Below are 7,138 nucleotides of genomic sequence, written 5' to 3'. Positions count from 1 at the left end.
ATCCAATAAAATAAATTGAAAACACATACGAACCATTGATCAAGGTCCGAATTTCAATGGATGGTTTGGATGATTTCAGTATTTCACAAAAGAAAATTTAAATCCGTGCCTTATCGTCGAAGAAACGAAAAATTTACATTTTTCACGAAGAACCAAAACAAAAGGTAAAATTCTTCTGTTCTGATCCAACAGCCAATGACTAACGAAAATAACGAGTCAATGTGTAATGTAGAAGTGTAGAGACGAGTCAAAACTCAGAAGACTGGAGCAGAAGATTGCTCACTTTTTTTTTTTTGGGTTATTTCCAAATGCCCTCCTGAATATGGTCAAACTTATAGTTACCCCCCTAAACTTTCACTAATTTCATGTGCACCCCTATTTTCCAAGCTAAGTACCACTGTAGTCCCTGCCATTAGACAGAGACGTTATAACATAACGGATCCCAATTTTTGAACTTTGATGGACCATTCTGCCCTAGATAGGGTAAAATGACCTTACCTGAAGAAAAAAAAAAAAACCTGCAACTCATCTTCCCCAAATCATTTGGGGAAGATGAGTTCTTGAATTAGAAATCATGGAAGCGGCAGGAGAGTGGTGGTACTTGGTCTCCTCAAGATGTTGCAGTAGGGTAACGAAATCACGGGGAATGATGTGACCAAGTTCTTGGCCATGTCCAATTTATCTCGATCGGAACTGAAGCAATTATGAATAAAACCCATCTTTGGGTTGAGCACTCAGTGCAATTCAGTATTCAGTGTTTCAGGGGGCAAAAAAATCCACAGATTCTAAACATGGATTGATCACAGAGACTAAAATGACACCACTATGGGAAATTATAATTTCTTAAGGGAATATACCAACATAGATGAAATTATGAAACAAAAGTCCAAGAAAGAAATCGATATTAGCCTAACAGTAGTTGAAGCTATTCGCTTTTACTCCCATCTCTGGACACGAAATCAGTTAAACGACTCCAACAACAATCAGAAGACAATACGAGTTAAAGTTGAACACCCAGTTCCAGCAATCCATGCATAGAAAATACCAAAAGCGCCCAATTACAAAATTCTTCAAACATTTCTAACAACAGAAAAATAAAGACAATAAAGGAAAATCGAAGAAGGTTCTGTACCTTCCATTCGAATCCTTCATCATCTTCTCCCACTCGTCTCATCTGTCGATGAGAAAACCTCAACAATGACTTCAAAATTTTCCTCCATGATGCCCTCGACGATTCCGGAATCGATACCAAACATACCAGGGTGAGCTTCTTTTTTTTTTTGTCCTATTCTCTCACTCTCTCTTTCTCTGTGTGAGAATTGTTTGATTGATGATTTGGTGGGTTTGATTAGCAGAAGGCGAGAGGGCTTCTGCTCTCAAATTCAGAGGTTATCGAATGTGGAGAGGGAGGCGAGCATTTGCATCAATAGAAGGGTTGATTTGGCGAAAACAGCTCTACTCGTTCATGCGCACTTTAGATTGAATTTATATCGGGAAGGGACTTCCATTCTTGATTTCTGATTCAAGAACTCATCTTCCCCAAACCCTAAACGAATTGGGAAGATGAGTTGTAGGTTTTTTTTTTTTTTTTTTTTTTTCCAGGTAAGGTCATTTTGGTCATTTTACCCTATTCAAGGGCAGAATGGTCCATCGAAGTTCAAAAACTTGGATCTGTTATGTTATAACGTCTCTGTCTAACGGCAGGGACTATAGTGGTATTTAGTTTGGAAAGCAGGGGTGCACATGGAATTAGTGAAAGTTCAAGGGGCCAACTATAAGTTTGATCATTTTCAAGGGGGCATTTGGAAATAACCCTTTTTGGGGGGGGGGGAGGGAGGGCATGGTTTTAGACTTTTAGTGCACAGTATCAGAACGGGTATCGATAACTTGTAAAATCGAAACGATATCTATACGATATCAGCCTGGATTGGCTGTATCGAACAATTTTACCCCTGATTCTGTTTTAAAAATGAATTTTTTTTTTTAATACTTTTACCTCTTGTTCGTACTGTGCTATCGATATGATATCGACACGATATCAGTATCGAAGACTAGCAATATCGGTATGTATCACCCATATACCGATACCAATACCTCAAACCATTTGGAGGGGTTGAGTCTTACAAAAATAACTTGTAATCGGACATTATGATCTCCCATTAAAGAGATTGTTGCCTCAGCCTCTAGAGTCTGAACGTGCATTGATCAATCATCAATGGCAGCATGTGCAAGCATTGCCCTAGGTGAGATTTCCACTTTTTCATAGGGGCAAAGTAGTACTTTCATGCATTTCTATGTCTAGGCATAGGAGCCAAGGGACCAAGGAGCGTTCTTTTCCCCGCCGAACAATTAACATGACACTTTAATAGAAAGACTAAAAATGTGATTTCACCAAAGAGAGAAGGATAGTGTGGGATCTAGATCCTCTACTGCCGAGCTGTCCGGCTGGACCGTGCTGCCCAGACACGGCGGTGCTACGTGCAATGATTGCCTTACCCCCACTTGGGCAAGGCATTTGGGCAGGGGTAAGGCAGACATTATGCGCGACACCGTGTCTAGGCAGCACGGTCCTGCCGGGCAGAATCCAATGTGTAGGGGAGGGTTTTTGGTCGCCGACGCTCTACTCCGGTGGTTATCTACACCACCAAACCTGAGCCACCTCTCTCTTGCTGATTCCATCTAACTCACTCATTAAGCCCCCTCTGGTTGTTTTTGCAATGAAGACAAAAATAAAATAGCCTTTTAGCTTACTAGCTTGCTCACCGTGGAGTACGATCAAATAGTCGATTGGAATCGTTGTAGCGATCATCTTCAAGAGGCACCCAACGAAGATGAAGCTCTTTGGTAGGAGAACGAAGAAGAATTGTGAATAGGGATTTGACCAACTGATTGTGCCGCTTCATCCCCTCTAGCTTCCCTTCTCCAAGCAACGACATTAATAATTTCCGTCATCTCTGTTTTGGAGAAAACCGAATTACCAGTCGCGTATTTGGTGAACTTCTGGATTCGAGTCCAACGAGAGATATAGGAAATAATCCATTCAAGAGAAGGAACTTGGACCAAGTTTTGTTATTGTAGAGCATTTCAATTAGTTCCAGTAATTGCCTGAAGATTATCAACCAAGTAGGAGCAATGGAGCTCTCTCTCTCTCTCTCTCTCTCTCTCTCTCTCTCTCTGTGTCTCTCCGACCATTCCATATGGCTTTTTGAAAACTGCAAAGACGACCCAGAACGATCAGCGTAACCAATTTGGACATTGACCCTAGACGCACATCATCTCCATGTCCTGCCCTCTCGTTAACAAATTGGCAGCTTTGCTTCAGAAGGCCCACCATCATCAACTATTTGGACGAGATGGGTTTAGGGAAATACTGAAGAGGAGGCATGACCAAACCTGGCGATGTATGGGAAGGAAGAGGGAGAACCGGAGATGGATGGGTGTCAAAGAATTGAATCTTCATGCAAGTACATTGTTGCCCATCAGATGGGGAGGAAAGGATTTCAATTGTTTGGTCCACCATCGTTGCATCACCCATGATCCATCATCATTGCGTTGCACCCCTCCACAACCAACCCATGTCATGAGCTCCACATGCATTCCCGCACCACCTCACCACCATCCACATCCCAGCCTATATCACGTGTTGCCCCCTGGTTGGTTGACCTTGTAATCCCTCTACCCCTCACGCACCCTTGCATCTCCCCACTCTATCTTCCCTAGCATAAAGAACATCTACAAGTACAAGTATTCCTGTTCCTCGTCCATTTTGTACACCGTCATTCCCTGGAAGCGGTGAATCTGTTGAATTATAGCCTCATGCAAGCCCTATTTAACAACGAGCAAGCCCAACCGGTGTGCATTGACCACCATTCAAGAAGCCTAGAAACTTTGCTGAAGACGTCTGCTCAAATTCCTTCTGACCTAAGGGGTCGTTTTCACCACCACCAGATCTTCTGGTAATTGCGTTGTTCCCAGTTTTCCCTAAAATTGAAGCAGAAGGGCTAGAACTATTGCTTGCAGTGGTCAACCCACTAGGAGTAAGGTCACCTCCACCCGACCTACAAATCCTCAATGACAAACTTTCGATCGAGTTCCTTAAAAACAAGTTTGTTGTTTCCACAACTCAAAGAGCCATAAAACCGGTCAACAACAAGGAGATCATTACTGGTGGGATACGAAGTTATGATGATTGGGTGTTCAGCATGAGGAGATCCATAGAATCTGCAACAATTCCTTCATGTCTTATGATTAATTACTCAGTCAATGTGTGATAAAGACTCTTCCCCTCCTTATAGCCTCTTGATTCTACTTTTGATCTACTTCGTCTCTCTACATCCCCAGCTCTCCCTCTTTCTACATCTTTCGATCAAAGGTGTGTAAACACCTCATCTTGTCATCCCAAAGGCTGCTCTAACGATGATGAGTATCTCTTGTGGTGTGGTGGTCTTGTATTTGTAGATTTGGCAATTTTCCCACAGTCCCTAAAACGTTCGTAAACAACCTATAAAAATGACTGAAATGCCCCTAAGGGGGAAATTTGATAATAAATTTTTTTTTGGCTCAACTCAATGAGTTGTCGACATGTCTAATTGACAAATTATTTCGTCATATCCAAGTTTGGTATGGAATTATGTCCATTTCCCCCTTACTAGGTAAAAGCTTTCACTTCAATGACTAGGGTGTGCATTGGGGATCCAGATCCTCTACTGCCGAGCTGCTCAGACACGGTGTTGCACGCAATGACCGCCTTACCCCCACTCGGGCAAGGCGTTTGGGCAGGGGTAAGGCGGACATTGCGCGCAACACCGTGTCTGGGCAGCACGGTCCTGCTGGGCAGCTCGGTAGTAGAGGATCCAAATTGGTGCATTGGAAGCAGTCTTTGTTAGCCAATACAACTCTCGATTCTCATACCAAAGGAAAGTATGTAAAATATGTGAAAAATGTCTTTTGCATCGTCTGATTCAGACATGTGTAGCATAAATTATAGACACTCCAAGGTCTTAGACATATACTGGACATGCCCAGTCACACTCGGAATCGGTCCGGTTCAAAGATTAACCAGCCAAAGCGGCACTAATAGCATACAGAGGAGAATCTACAAAAAGGCCTCGAGTCGACATCTATCTTATGTTGGTCAACAGATTGATTTGTCAACTAGCTTCAGGGAAAGTGTCAAATAGTGCTTTTAATATGTCAATTTGTCAGGGCATTCCATCGACAGAATGCAGATTTTGTTCAACAGATACAAGGATGTAATCAACATCGATGCTTGTAATGCTCGATGTCGACACGAGCCTTCTCAATGTCGATTTTTTAGATTTTCCCAAATAAATATGAACTCTTGTTTTCTTCGGGATTGATCACTTTGACGCATCCTAATCCGTTCTTAGAGGCCATAAACCCTTCTAGGTTCATTCCTTGACCCCCAAGGTGACTCTAATACGTGATATACATGGTTACTTGCTCAAATCCTATTGGTTGTGAATGTTGGCACTCATTGACAAAATAGATGAGCAACCAACCCACATGGATGGTTGGGATGGGTTGTGGAATCCTACAACGTGTTAAAGGAGTGGAAGACCTCCTAAAGTCTACAAATACAAGTCCTCTCACGTTGAGAGGGATTTTTGGTTGATTTTTTAACATCCTTTAATGAGTTGAGAGTTTTGAAATCCTAGATGTGTAGGCAAGTTGGAAACTGGGTTGAAGTTTCTCTACTGAGTCAAGAGTAGCCTCCAACCTTGTCTTTTCGTGGTTCTTTAATAAGATAAGATCCAAGTTTCTTCTTTTGATTATTTACATCATTTTCTCCCTCTTCTTTGCTTGTTTTGTATGTCCAAGGGTTGTGTGATCCTATCTTTCTAGGTAGTGGTCATACATCCATATTTTATTGATTTTTAGCATGTAGTTTAGGTTTTAGTGATTCCTTAATCATGCTCTATCTTACTTTTGTATAGTTTAGTAAAGATTTTTACATTTGTTTCTTATGTTCTTGTGCACTTTAGGCTTTATCGCGTTTTTTCCCTTATTTCATGATGATTTTTATGGTAGATATTTGACTATGTGTTTTACGATAACATGTTGGTTAGCAATAATCTTTCCATGAATAATTTTCTTGTTTAAATATAGATTCTTGCATATTTTTTTGTGCTTTCATATGGTAGAGATTGTTTATTATTCTCCTTGTGTTCCATCTGATTCATGATTGTTCTCTTGTTTATATTTTGACATGTTACAAGATAGACCTAGGATTTCATTCTCTTTAAGTCACATGTGTTTAGGAATATCTCATACATCATCATTGGTTTTCATGTTGTTTTCTTCATGGTATGTACCTTGTGTTTGCTTTGTTTAAATTTAGTATATTAACATTTGTTTTGTAACCGAATCTTTGGGTATGTGGTTTCCAAACCCTAGGTCTTTACTTGACATGCACTTTTTTTCCATTGTATAGTAGTTTGTACAAATTATACAATTTAGCCAAGTATTATGGAGATCAGTTTTCACCGGCCAGACTGAGGTGCCCAACACCTTCCCCAGATTGTTACTTAAACCCGTTCTCAAACCGATGGTTCGACCAATTCCCCATCGGATAGGTTATGAAGTCAACTTTTTGTTTGTATGGATCCTAAAACTTAATCTAGATGAGGACTCTCTCTATGTTTCGATTCATCTCATCCTGCTTTGATGAGGTGGAGGATGACGTGGTGATCCTGCGATTCGCCTATGGTATTCACAATGGTAACTCCGTTGGGGATAGTTTTAGGTTAGACTCTTGATGTGCTTGACATATATGTTGTATTGTATAACACATGATTTTTATTGTATAATTTTGTATGCTAACTTTGGTTAACATGGCATCACATATTTTGTATACACTATCACATACTGTTGGTACGCCAATTACTGTAAAGTTTAACCCCAAAAATAACCCCATGGCATAGCCCTGGGCCTAGTGCGAAGGCACACAACTGACCCTTGATGAAACCATAGTCCCTTAGCCTTGTACCTTTGGGTATATCAAAAAGATTGTGTCATTGTACCGTTTGATCATCTTACACAAGGATGTGATGAGAAGTATATAGGTTCACCGTGCTAAGGAGAACCTTTTATATCCAATTAACCTAACTAGCATGCA

The sequence above is a fragment of the Telopea speciosissima genome, chromosome 6 (genome assembly GCF_018873765.1).
Source record: "Telopea speciosissima isolate NSW1024214 ecotype Mountain lineage chromosome 6, Tspe_v1, whole genome shotgun sequence".
Lineage (NCBI taxonomy): Eukaryota > Viridiplantae > Streptophyta > Magnoliopsida > Proteales > Proteaceae > Telopea > Telopea speciosissima.
The sequence above is the reverse complement of the archived record's forward strand: the minus strand, read 5'-3'. Positions refer to the sequence as shown.